This window comes from Nomascus leucogenys, chromosome 3 (genome assembly GCF_006542625.1).
Source record: "Nomascus leucogenys isolate Asia chromosome 3, Asia_NLE_v1, whole genome shotgun sequence".
Taxonomy (NCBI): Eukaryota; Metazoa; Chordata; class Mammalia; order Primates; family Hylobatidae; genus Nomascus; species Nomascus leucogenys.
In genome coordinates, this window is record NC_044383.1 from 58,616,122 (window position 1) to 58,630,316 (window position 14,195).

Consider the following 14,195-nt stretch of genomic DNA (forward strand, 5'->3'; position numbering starts at 1 on the left):
GAACTCCTTCAGAAGTGAGAGTTAATTACACTAAATTTTAAGAATTAGTGTTAGAGTTTTCTTGCCACAGTTGTAATGCTCATGTTGCTTTCTTCCAGGAACATTAAAATCTCCCCAGATGCTCACTGCTCTGATCATTTCCCCTACAGCACCAGACATGTTGGCATCATCTCTTAGTTGGGCCCTGTGGCCAGGGAACCCCTCATGAAACCACCTCTGCAGGTAAATCAACATAGAATGTACCACCTACAAGCAGAGTTAAGGCTGCTTTGGGACACAAGGCTCAAGAGACCACAGTTCACAGACCCCTCCTACTAGTGGGATACTCCCACCATCCTCCTTAACCTGTTGGTGATTTGTGGGAGTGGCAGTCCCAGCCTTCTGTTCAACTAGGGATATACAGTTTCAAGCAAATGATTGGAAATGGACCCTAAGGGACAGGGACGGATGACCTGAGAGAGAATAGACAATAATGCTGGATGGAGGGCTGTCCCTTCAACATCCTTCAAGCGTCACATTTCAAAAATTTTAGTCCTAAAGCAGATAATTTGGCAAGCAAGTGTGGCTAAGCCCAGGCACCTCTGTTCTTGGTTGTCAAAACTTTAATCTACAAACTCATATAATGGCTCCTATAATCTCTATCTATAAATGCCCAACGTGAGAATTTTCAAGCTTATCAGTTAAAAAAAGGGGGGCAGTGATTGTTTAGAAGAGAGGTTCAAAGCATAGGTTGAGGAGTCAGCCAGTCCTGATTGCAATCCTAGTTTTGCCATTTACTGCTTGGGTAGCTTCAGCCTACATCCTTGACTCTGTAAGTTTGTTTCCTTACTTGAAAAATGAGGATAATAGTACTGCCTCATAGGAGTTGTTTTGTAAATTATGTAAGATTATAAATTAAAATATCATCAGCTAATAAATCACACAGTATACATTTAATATATGTAGCTTTTAATTTATTATAATAACTTTTTCAAATTTCCTTTTTAGTCCTGGTGAGTTGCTGTAGAAGAAGGAAAAGCGAGGAAGACAACGCAACACAGGAGGAGATAAGTACCTCTGGACACAGTGGAAGTAGTAGTTGTTGAGCAGAGGGAAAGGGATAGGAGAAGGATGTGGACTGCAGTGCTGCAGTGCCAGGTAATAACTTTGATCATGTACCTCCTTGGCTCAGGTGCTGTCTCTTCTACTCTCCTCCTTACTTGTACTACCTTATTTAGCACTTAATTATATACTTTCTTGACTCACTTTGAGACACACTGATTATGTGGTCTGCCTCAAAGATGGAATCCTAGTTTTGGATTTTAGCATTACTGATCTATAGCCTTGCAGGGGCTTAAGGATGGCAGCTGTCTCTCCCCCTTGGGATCTAGCTTTTGCAAATATTGAAGGGAAGAGATTTCTGTGATCTTATAGGAACAGATCCACAGCTCATCTCCAAATTTGCTTTTATAGAGAAGTGTGTGTCACCAAAACGTGGAGATATGGTCAGAGAGGCCCCTACTCCCAGAATTTTAATATAATTTTACTTTCTAGGGCATTTATTCTTGTCAAATACTTTCTCTCCTATCAGCTCACTTGTTCTTCACAAAAGCCCTATAAGATATTAATATTATTAAACAGACCCCTATGAAGCACCTCTAATCTTTCCCTCTTCCCACTTCTATTCTTGCACACCTTTTGCTAGACCAGTCTCTGCGTTCATCACATCAGGTTTCTAAAATAAAAGTCCCCTAATAACTTTCCGTTTGTTCCCTCATCAAATTGAACCTTTTTTTGCCTGGCTTATAAGGTGGCCTTAAAACCCCATTTTCCTCTAAACCTTGTCTCTGTAGTTCAGGAACATGGCAGGCTCAACACTATGCATGAGCCCATATTGCTTCCCTCATTAGTGATGCCTCCTCTCAAACCACCCAGATTCTACTCATTCTTCAATTTCCAGCTTCTCCTTGGAGCCTTCCCAGATCATTAGCTTCTTAAAAATCCCAGCTTTCTCTGAATTCTGATGGTAGCCACCGTTATTTGGACAATTATGTCCTGGTCTTGAAGTCCTAATGGAAGAAAAAAGTATATGATGGACTTCACGTAGAGAAGAAAGCACTGGACTGAGTTTTAAGACAGCTGCTAAGGAGCTGTGTGAGCCGAACCAGGTTACTTTACCTCTCTGGATCTATATTTGCTGATCTGTTAAGTGGAGAGGATTGGGTCAGATAATCTTGGTGGTCTTTGCTTATTCTGAGGTTCTTGGACAATTTGGCCTAGTTCACGTGGGATGGGATTGAAGATCTTACTGAGTTCTTGGATGGAAATGTCAGTAATGGGCACTCAGTGCCTTCAGGACTTGTTCTGTACTATCCCAGAAATTTCTGATGCTAAACTTGGCAATTTTTAAATGCCATATTCCTTTTCTCCAAACTCTTTAACCACAAGAATTCAGGGAAGGTTAATGGGGGGTGACTTAGTTATCTGGATAATATGTATTGTGGACAATATGGCATTATCCTTGGGAATGATTTCATATTGTTGAATAAATAGGATCAACTTCTTGATAAGCCTTAGTCCTAAGCATTTCTTCATTGGATAGTGTTATATAGTAATATATTTATGTTTTCTTTTAATCATTTCATAACTTGGAAAATACTAACGTAGTCAAAACTCTAGGGTAGGTGATACATGAGTTTCTGTAGTAATCTGGTTGGAGACATGTTGTATTTCTGCATGTATATGTACATTTATCCCATGCATGTTATGCCTAAACTAAGAAGGATACCCCTGAATTAAGAGGTGCTGTTACACATTGACCAGGCTTAAGAATATCTCTTTAAAGAGTGTTGACATTTAATTGACCTTTGAAAGTTCATTCTGTTAATCATACTCAAAGTGCTAAAGCTATGGTTGACTGCTCTGGTGTTTTTATATTCATTCGTGCTTTAGCATATAAATTCTTCAGCATAATTGCTACTTATTTAGCAAGAGTTTCCTTTCTTTGAAAATGTGAGTTGTGCTTGTATTTTTGTGTCTTTCTTTCTTTTTTTAAACTTTGCTTCAGGCTGGGTAGTGGTAGAGGTTTGAATTAAAATGTTTTCCTGTCAGTAGTTGTATGAGGTGTGGCTTCTTAATCTAGAAGTAATGGAAATTTCTTGCTTAAATGAAGTGCACTTTTCTTCATGCAGAAGTTAGAACTCTTTTAGACAAGCTTAACACTTCAAAACTGTATATCTTTAACAGAAACTTTTGGAAATTTTTAAATTCCATTTGTGTAGATTAAAAATATCAGTGCTAATACTTTCTATTAAATATGGATTTATCTATTTTCATAAAACCTCTAATTATATTCCTTGAATTGCTAGGAGTAGAATTTTGTTGTAAACACAATATTTTTTAAAAGTCAAATATATTTTTAAAATCTTAACATTATATTACTATAACTTAGAGAACAGGTGTTTACATGTTTAAAATTTTCTAGGCCTTAAATTTGTGAAATCAGTCTTTCAGAAGTTATTTTTAATATAGTTAGCTGTCTTACAGGTTTATAAGTCAGCATTTCAATTTAAAATTTTTTCAACTTATATTTCAATGACCAGGAAAAAATAGTGAAACTTGTTCCTAAACTCTAATAGAAAAATAAAAAACCACACAGTTGTTAATTTCTGGTAATTTATCTTGAGACTCCAGACATGTTTTTAGAACATTTTTGCCTTAAAAGCAATTTGAAAATAGGGAAATTAAAGTTTAAAGCAGAGTTCTCACTTTAATGAGGTAATTTTATTCTTCCCAGATAGGTAGCCCCATATTCAGGATCACTCTGATCTCTGTTTATAGTAAGTTTTGATGCCATTATATCATTTACTTATTCATGCATTATAAGCATAGTAGATAGCCCCATTGTCACGAAGCTGGCATTATTTTCTTCTCTCTCTTTCAATATTGTCCCCTTTTTTTTCTGTTTTCATCATAGCCGTCCTTTTCATTTTATTGTAGCCCTGACTCGAAATGAAAGTAAGTTTGTTCCTCTTAAACATTTCACTTGAAACTCTTTTTTTTAGAATATACAGTGAAATGTCTTAAATAATATTATCTAAATAATACCTAAAGAATGCAAATGACTTGCAATGCTGAATAGTCAGACACAGGATGTTCCATGCTAAGGGTAGACTCATATTTCCACTTTATAAAATGTGGTTTCAGAAACTAAATAGATGTGTTTCTTCCTTAATAATTAGTGTTTCAGGACCAAAGTTGACTAAATATGGAAGTTTAAGATAAAGCCTTGTTTCTTAGGGAATCTTTCTCAGTCCTTAGTAATTCTGTAGGATTGATGATAGAGTGACAACTTCAATACACTCAGTATTCTTTTCTGTTTGAAGTCTGTTTTGCCATTGTAAAAAACTTAATGTCGTTTGAATTTGGCTATATGTAGTCACAGATGGTTTACTTTATTTTTATTTTATGTAAACAAATACTTTCATGTCCCAAACACTGAGACATGTTTCATGTCCTAAACACTTTATAAATACTAGAATATTTAATCCTCTTAACTCTATAATTATAATTATCTTCATTTTACAATTGAGAAAACTAAGATACAAAGTTTTATTTAATGGTAAGGCCTTAAGTAAGGGGAGAGTGATAAGTGTAAGCAGAGTGGAAAACTTAGTAGTGCTAAGAAGCAACAGAAGTATGTGCAAGAGTTTGGGAAGATGTGTCTACTTGGAAAGGATCAGGGACTCAGCTGGGATCAGTCTTAAAGAGCAACATGTCCTCATTCCTCAATTTTAAGCCTTTGGGCTCTAGAAGTAAAGGGCAAACTTAGAAAGAGGAGGCACTCCTCCGGTTTCAGCTGCCTGTTTCGGCCTGGTGAGGTGGCTGTACTGGCTCATGTGTTTCTCATAGGGCTACATGAGCCTTTATGTCTTACCTCCTCCTCATTTCGTGGCTGACTCCTGCTTTTTTGTAGGGTTTAACTTCTCTCTCAGCTAGAAGGTTAGGCATTGCAAATACCAGTGGATAATTTTTTTCTTAGCTTTAAACCCAGCCCATTTCAACCCCCTCTTTGCCCTTTGTATATTCTTTTGAAAATATCATCCAGTAGTGTTTATGAATGTGTGTTGTATAAAATTTAAAGATTGATGGTAAACAACAGAATTAAAGGACAAAGCTGTCTTTTTTGTTGGAATTGGGGATGGGAGAGCAGCTCAAAGTAGGAAATATGGAGAAAGGAGAGAGATTGTGGAAAAGAAGAGATATATTGAGGGGAGAAAAAGAGGGTGAAAAAATGAAGAGAGAGAATTACTGATGTGCTTCACACCCACACCTCCTCTCCAACTTCACAGTAACAGGCAGTGTCACTATCTTTTACCTGACAAGTGCTTTACCAGGGAGTTGTGCCTGGCATCGTGGGAGTGGAAAATTTCTCCCTTTTGCATTTTGAGACTTGGGTGTGCTGCTTTAAGATGCCACTGGTATCTAAGTAATGTTTGTTTATACTGGATATTTTTCTCTGTAGCCTTTGTGGATTGGACTTATAATATAAACAATATTGTTAGCAGAACTGCAGGTACTCTATTGCTATGTTTATTTTATTAGTTAAAAAACTACCAGAGCCCTAGGACTTCTGAGCACATTTAGAAAATACCAGAGGCAATTTTAAGACTAGCATTAGAAAGAAAGAAAAAAATAAGAGTAAAACTAAGACTTGCGTACCTTAGAATCCTAACCAATGTGGTGATTTTTAAAAATTAATGTTTCAGGTAATGTTTCAGAGACTCTAAATTAGCCTAGTTGGTTTCATCAGTTACATTTTTTAAGTTAATATAAAGCACTTTTGTATATAAGTTCTCTTAGTAGATAATTTATGTAAAATGAAAGTGTGGCATTTTTTTGTTCCATGGAATGTAAAACTAACGTCAGAATAAGAATTCTTTGGGGAATTTAGGATATTTTTGATGCTTCTCAAATAATCTGTAATGACTTTTCTTTATAGAAAAGGTAGATTATTCATTAGTTTTTATGAAAAACACTCAGTTTACTAGTTGGGTATGGTGGTGCATGGCTGTAGTCCCAGCTACTCAGGAGGCTGAGGCACGAGAATTGCTTGAACCTGTGAGGCAGAGGTTGCAGTGAGCCGAGATTGCACCACTGCACTCCAGCCTGGTCCGGAGTGAGACTCCATCTCAAACAAAACAAAACAAAAATATTGAGCTAATCTAAATGGTAAAAGTCTAGATTTGAAGAAATTTATTTTAAAATAGTTGTTCATTTGTCAAATAAAAAAGTATGATCTTAGCAGGTTTGGTTAGATTCCTATCTGAAACAAAGTAAACTAAAGATGTTTTTCTTGATCAATGCATAGCAGTAACTGCTGTTCAAACATGTGAGGAATCACCAGTAAATTGGGGGATAGAAAGCAGGAAAAGGAGCTTTTTTCTTTTTTTTTTTTCATCAGTTTTTCCCATTTGTCCATCCTTTCCTATAATCATGGAAATTTTTATTTTGTACACTCCTCTCCCCATTTGTTTATCCTAGATTGCCACCACACCAAGGTTTTCTAGAGTTAGGCAGAAAGAGAACCTAGGCCTAGATGCTAATGGAAACTATCCCATGCTTTCTCAGACTCTCTTTCCTCCCCAGAGACAAGAGGAGCAAAACAGGAGTTGATGGCTCATTGCTGTTGCTTCTGTGGCTGCCCTGTTTGGTTGACCTGAGCTTTTTTTAAAAACCTCCACTCTTGATGCTTAACTCTACGAATAAAATTAGGGCCAGTCACACTGTATTTTCATCATCAGTTATCCCTAGTGATTCAAATTTAGCACAAACCTGCTGTGAGTACATATTAATTAGGTGAATACGGTAGAATGCAATCATAACATGAGTCTTTTAATAACTATTCTTTGTTTGATTTTTATTTTAGAAGTTTGCAGTTATTTTGTAGAAAATCTTTATGTGAGCAACTGAGGTTCGGGTAGCCCACAACAGTTTAAATCAAACATTAACTTGCAGTAAAACACTACTGAAAGTGTCTTTGATTTTGAGGTGCAAGAGCTGTTTCAAGTTAAGTTGCTATATTAGTCTGTTCTCATGCTGCTAATAAAGACATACCTGCAACGGGGCAATTTATAAAAAAAAAAAAAAAAAAAAAAAAAGAGGTTTAATTGACTCACAGTTCCACATGGCTGGGGAGGCCTCACCATCATGGCGAAAGAGCAAGGGATGTCTTACATGGTGGCAGGCAAGAAGTTTGTACAGAGGAACTCCTGTTTATAAAACCACCAGATCTCATGAGACTTATTCACTACCACGAGAACAGGATGGGGGAAACCACCTCGGTGATTCAATTATCTCCACCTGGCCCCACCCTTGACACGTGTTGATTATTACAATTCAAGGTGAGATTTGGGTAGGTACACAGCCAAACCATATCAGCTGCCCATTCTCCTGTGCAGTGACATAAAGGTCTGATAACCTAATTTAAAGCTTGGACTCTTAAGATTTTGTTTTTTATTTTTTTGAGTCAGGGTATCTCTGTCACCCAAGCTGGAGTTCAGTGGCATTAACAGGGCTCATTGCAGCTTCGACCTTCCAGGTTCAAGTGATCCTCCTGCCTCAAGCTCCTGAGTATCTGGGGCTACAAGGCATGTGCCACTGTGCCAGGCTAATATTTTTATTTTTATTTTTGTAAAGATGGGGTCTCACTTCTGGGCTCAAGCAATCTTTCCTCAGCCTCCTAAAGTGCTGGCATTATAGGTGTGAGCCACTGCACCCTACTCTAAAGAATTTCATATCCCTGTTTTCGGTATGCTGTGTCACTGTTTGCCATGGGTAAAGGTATATGAATCTCTTTTATTTTGCTGCTTGCAACCCAATTCCCATGCCAAACCCAGTTTGTATCCAAATAAACAATATTGGAGACAAGTTCTTCTATAGAAAGCTTCATAAGCCAGTTACTGACTACTGTGTCTGTAAATATACTCAAACTATTTTGTAGTCTTGCTATTTTAAAAAATGTGTGGGTGTGGGAAGTGATGTTGAATGAATTCAGGGTAATTGGTGGTTCTTTGTATTAGGAAAACTCACTAGTTAAGGGAAGTCTGTTTTCATGTTTCATGTATGTTTAACTTAAAAAAAAAAATCTTCCGTCCTTCTCTCCAGTTTCCAGTCTACCTCATAAATTCAAGCAATGAAGTAATTTAAATAATAGAATTTTATAACTGAAAGGATTTTGGAGAGAATCTATTAGCCCTCCTACTACAGTTGAGGAAATAGATGTCCAGTGAGGTCAATGAGATCATGTAGCTAGTTTAAAAACCCAAATAACAATTTAGTAGTTTGTTTCCATTAGTAAGCACTGTTCTGTTTAATTTGCCCTAACATGTTTATAATCAGAGTCATAATAAGGAAAAATCACTAATATGTGTGTGGTACTTTCTTGTGCATACCTCAGTCACTTCTCAAAAGAGGTCTGTAAGGTGTGGGTATCCTGGTTTCTGTTCAGGGAGAGAACAGGCTATAAGCCTAAGGGACCTGTCTGCGCCAGTCACTATCAAAACAGTCTAATGCTACGCGTCTTCCTACCTTGGCAAAAGCATTGGCTGGTGTCTGGACAGTTCTCATAGACCACAGGATTGGGCAGGGGGAAGCCACATCTTCATGTTAGGGCTCTAGCCTGTGCCAGTTATTAACTGTTGTCGCTATTTCATCACTTTTTAAAGGGGAAAAAAGCACTTTTTAAAGAGCGTGAGATTTTAAATTTTTCAAAAGAAGGATGCTGGATCATTATAAGTAAGGCGTGTTTTAAAGATCTTCTTATCAACAGCTTAAAAATTAGCCAGTATATACTGAACATCCACTGTATAAAAGGCACATTATGATGTGCTCCAGCAGGTACAGCAGTGATCGAGACAGAATCATAGCCTTCAGGGAAGAGGTATATGCAATGTTCTCTCCTTCCAAAGATTACCTAGATAGAGAACTGTTCATAAGAAATATCTTGGTACTGTCTACATTACTCTTGAGATATAAAATATATATTATTTCTTATGTCTGAAATGAGTCAGTTGTTTCTAAAACAATTTGTATTAAAGTATTCACATTAAAAAATTTGTAAAATACAGAAAAGTAGAGAGAAAAAATCATGAATTTTTAACATGGTAATGATTATATCAGTTTCGTTCTTGGCATTTCTTTAACTTGATGGGATAGCTAATGTTTTTTGTCATTGCATAGATTTGTAAACTTATTCTAATGATTATATAATTTCAGCATGGGTTAGTTTCTAAGTATGTCAGAAATCTAGCTTTTTGTGGTAATTATTGTTGTTTTACACAAAATAATAAAAGACTCTAAACTAACCTTGGCTTTAGAAATGCTTTTTAAATTTTAAAATAATGAATGAGTAGCAGATTACTTTCTAGTATTTCTTTAAGGTCACCAAAATCACTTAACTTGCTTAAAATATTGATGGAAATATCAATTATGTACAGTTGACCTAAATTAGAAATGGGTGTTTTTTAAATAGTGAAATTTAGAAATATAATATGTTTATTTTAAAATGCAGTTTCTGTTATAGACTTCTGTTCCTCTGTAATAATTTCTCTTTATACTAAATCATGTTCAGTTTTTATTGTGCAGATAATTTAATCTTACAGCTTTGATCTTTTTTAAAAAATAAAACAGCTGTTTGGAGTCTGAATTCAGCCATGTGATTATTACAATGAAATTCATCTTAAATCTACCTAATGTCCCTTTAGAAGTAAGACCGATTTCAATAGAAGGGCATTTCTTGGTTAGGGTTGCTCTTCCTGAGAGGAGTCTCCTAGAGCAGGAGTCCCTGGGGAGGAGTGAACTGAGCCAGCAGGTGGTCTAAGGGAGGTGCCAGGGAACTGCTGACAATGACTTGCCTGAAGGAAGGGAGGGAGCAGGATGGGAGTGGGGTGGAAAGTCCCTTATTAGCCTGGAGGCTGGGATGCCCTGACCCTCTGGAATCCCCCTCCCTTGTAAGAATGCCAGCCAAAGTAGGAAAGAGGGGCTCCAGCCAGATGGGGGTCCCAGTGCAGGAGGAAGAAAGTAGGGTGACCACAACTAAAAAAGCTATCTGTCTGTTAGGCTTTGAGATCTCCCGTCTGGGGAACCCCAGCATAGATAGTAAGTCAGTATTAACTTAGAGGAGACTTTGGCAAGTGAATATATATGATGAATGAATGAGTAACTGAATGAACTGCTTTATCACCAAAGGATCTGGATATTTGTTTCTACTCTGAAACATTTTTTCATTTGTTAACTTTTTATGCCCAATTTTAAAAGAAAATACAATTTTCATTGAGCTATGGTTGACTACTTCATATTTATTGAAACCCACACCCTCCAGTACTCCACAAATAATTCAGAAAAGCTTACAATAAAAAAAATCAGAATAGAAAAGTGAGTAACGGATGTGATTTCAATTCTCCAAGCCTGTTGTCCTTATCTGTGATGGTAATGATTATAGATGCCTTATCTTGCTGTGGCAGGGATGAAATGAGATCATGTATAGGCATTATTTATCATACAACAAATACGTAGTTGGGGTTGTATTAAAATTAAGGCTTTAAACTTGAGTACATACACTTTTGCTCAATTCTCAATTTATTTTTCATTACCATTTTATCAGAGAATGATATTTAAGCGGTATTCATTTCTAGAGTAGAAGAGATTTTATTCCTTATAACTGTAAGCTCTATACTATCCAAGATAATACTTTTCTTCCCAGAATTTGAATTCCTTAACAATCTTCCACATTTGCACAATCCATGGGAAATCACTCCCAGTAAATTCTTACAGCATTCGTCCACTTTCATGAGGCAAGGAGTAAGTAGGTCCGTATTTGTATTAATTACAAAGAAATTCAAGGGAAGGTTCATCATTATCATCATTAGCAGGAAATATAATGAATTAGAAGCCCTTGAATTAGACTAAAAGAGTGTGGACTATGTGTAAAAGAATGAATCAGAGAAGGTAAAGATTAATTTTAAAGGGCAGAATTTTGTTTGTACATTTAGGTCACTTCAATTTCAGATCAGTTCTATGTATGCTTTCTAGAAAAGATATCGAAGACCACCTAGATTTCTTGCCTTTAGGTGTGTTTTTCCAAAGGAACAAGACAGAGGATGAATGCCAAAACTACTAGTGCAGCTACCCTGGACACTAAGCCCCCAAAGAGATGGAGGATTGGAGGATGTAGAGCCTGGGCACTGGGTCCAGTGCTGACATGGAACACGTTCATTCTTAGAGTTTCACTGCAAACAGTCCAAGGATAGAGAGCGAGAAGGTTATGTGGACATGAGAGGAGAAGGGTGGAAGAGGATTGAATGGTTCAGGGTAGCTAAAAAATATTTTTACACTTTATCTCGGGCTGCTCCTAAACCCTCCACCAGAAAGAATTAATCCTGCAAGCACTTAAAACAAAACTGATGTGAGGAAGATAATAAAACGTGTCCAGGGTACAGACATCCAGATTTGCAATTTAGGGTGGGAAGACTTTAGAGACCTTGTCTAACAGGGCTAAAGAGTATCCTTATGGATTTAAAGCAGGTACATTGTTTTTTGTAAGCATTTCTAGGGTTCTATAAGACAAATCAGGGTCTGATGTATTGAACACAATTGGATCTTATTCTGCCATATTTGTTTTTAATTCACGATTTTTAAATGGATTTACTGGTCATATTTCTCAGGCCATGGCAAGATTTTTTAGTCTTAAACTTAGTTAGCTCAGTCCTTCTAGAACAGTGGTTCCCTGCCCTGAAGGTGTAGCAAAATTGTTTGATAGCTTTTGCAAAATTTACATACCCAGCAGCTGAATAAGAATTGCAATGTGGATGTGGCAGAGGCAATCCAGGTATGTGGGGTTAGAAGAAGCTGTCCTGGTCATTCTGTTGCCACCCTCTCACTTGGAGAATTGCTGATCCAATGAATTCCTTAACATAACTTTGAAAACAGCCTTTTGCTCAGAACTTCATGAATAAACATCAAATGTTCACTAAACAAAATAATTAAAGACCATAAGATCTTAGTTATAAGAGTTCATAAATGGAAAAGCATTTTATTGCCTGTATGTATGTCAGCTCCTCTTTTAGCAAGATACGAGCTAGATGAAATCTATGTGAAAGCTAAAAGCAGATTTATTCCAATCAGATGCCAGACAATTTTGCCAGTTTAACTGAGACTCACTATTACTTAAACTACATGCTTGTTTTTTTGGTTACTGAGTAGTATGGGTCCCACTTGGATCAGCAGTTCTCCAGGTGAGAGGGTGGCAATAGAATTATTTAAGCAATTATTTGTTATTTGAGGATGTTTGCTTGGTATTTACTTGTTACTGTTTTACATGTTATTTAATAATTTACAGTTATTTAAAAGTGGTAAGATTCCAAGGCAAGTAGGGGACCTGTCACTTTGAGAAAAATTTATGATAGTAAAAACATTTTCTTTTTGTAAAAAGTCACTGATATACAATGTCCCCCCAGGGTGTAAGCCTTGGTATTTATCTATTTTAATTAAAGAGTACTCTGCCTGTCTAGTCGTGGCTAACTTAAAAGAAGTGGATATCTTGGTGAGAAGTTCACAAGGTTGGTAGCCATAGCTGAGTTTGGTGGATTGACTCAAGTTCTAGTCGGCAGTGGTATATGAATGCCAAGTACTAAGAATTTCTGGAATGTAGAATTGCACAGCACTGATAAAGTTTGCTTTGTTCCCCTATGTGACTTGACCCATTGAGAAAACTGGTTCCCTAGGAAGTTTTAATAGTTCAAAGTCCTTAGTTAATAAAGAAAAAGGCCACAACATAATTCGGCTTGTTTTCACCTGCTGACTCAAAGATTAACTTTTTTAACCTTAATGGGATAGAGTTATCCTTTGCTTTGAAAAAGTAATTTATGGAGTTCTTCATATTTGTTAGTTTCAGTAAACATGATGCTTTTTGTGTGGATTTTATTTTTGTTTCGGGTTTGGGATCACAAACTACTAAGACTTTCGCAATTTAAGAACCTTACGGTAACTTCATCTAAAAACAAATCTCAGGGAAAGGCACACCCACTTTTCTGTATCAACTTAATCTTTCACTAGATTCAGAATGGTTTTGAATTACTTCAGGAAAGTAGTGACTGATAGAGCTTAACCTTCAGTTTTCTTCATTTATTTTCATAAGAGAATGGGAGTGGAATTCAAAACATTCAAATTTGGAGTTAATGTGCGTCACTGTTGTGAGTGATAGGTTCTGTGTTTTTCCAGTGGGAAACTTTGATCCACATACTGATATATGCCTGTGTTATACCTCGTTATTCTTTTCTGTTTTTCTCCTGATTGTTGCTTACTCTTTCAAAAATCAGCTGACTGTACAAGTCCTCTCTGGGAGCAGACTTTAAAGCAAAAGTGATCTATAAAAGCAGCACGTAAGTCTTTTTTTTTTTTTGTCAGAGTTTATAACTTTCCCAGTAGACCTTTTATATTTTCACTAGTAGTCTAAGTTCACTTAACTGCAGTATTTGATGTTAAATGTACGCTTTATGCTGTTAAGATAATTTAGTTCTGTGTTTGGTCACTTTTGCTTAAAGGATTGTAATTACATAATGCATGTTGAAATCATATTAAGTAACCTGGCCACTTGCCTATTTACTTCTTGTGGCTAACAGTAATGAATGAAACTATTTATATATTTTGTCTTAGTATATCACAAAATTTTATAGGAACTAGAAGCTCAGTGATGAATAGACATCCATGAGCCTTCTTGTTTGTTTTGAATTTGAGACATTTTCTAGAATATTGCTGTTTGAATGAGGCTTCAATACTTTACAGAATCGTTGCCTGCACATCTTGGAAACACTTGCTGGATTACTTCTTCAGGTTAACCCAACAGAAGGCTAAAGAAGGTATATTGCTGTTGACAGTGAGCGACTGTAAACATCCTCGACTGGAAGCTGTGAAGCCACAGATGGGCTTTCAGTCGGATGTTTGCAGCTGCCTACTGCCTCGGACTTCAAGGGGCTACTTTAGGAGCAATTATCTTGTTTACTAAAACTGAATACCTTGCTATCTCTTTGATACATTTTTACAAAGCTGAATTAAAATGGTATAAATTAAATCGCTTTAAAACCATCTCTGTACATTTTTAGAGGGCTTCAGCAGGACATTGAGGAGGTGCTCTGTATTTGCATAGAATTTGCAATATC

At 36.6% G+C, this 14,195-nt stretch overlaps 1 long non-coding RNA gene across 1 annotated transcript; it reads left to right on the forward strand.

The window, feature by feature from the left end:
• On the forward strand, positions 1-9,682 carry LOC100590883. The gene is made up of 2 exons (XR_004029307.1): positions 1-222; positions 988-9,682. It is a non-coding gene; the product is annotated as an uncharacterized LOC100590883 (long non-coding RNA).
• The last annotated feature ends 4,513 nt before the right edge of the window (positions 9,683-14,195 follow it).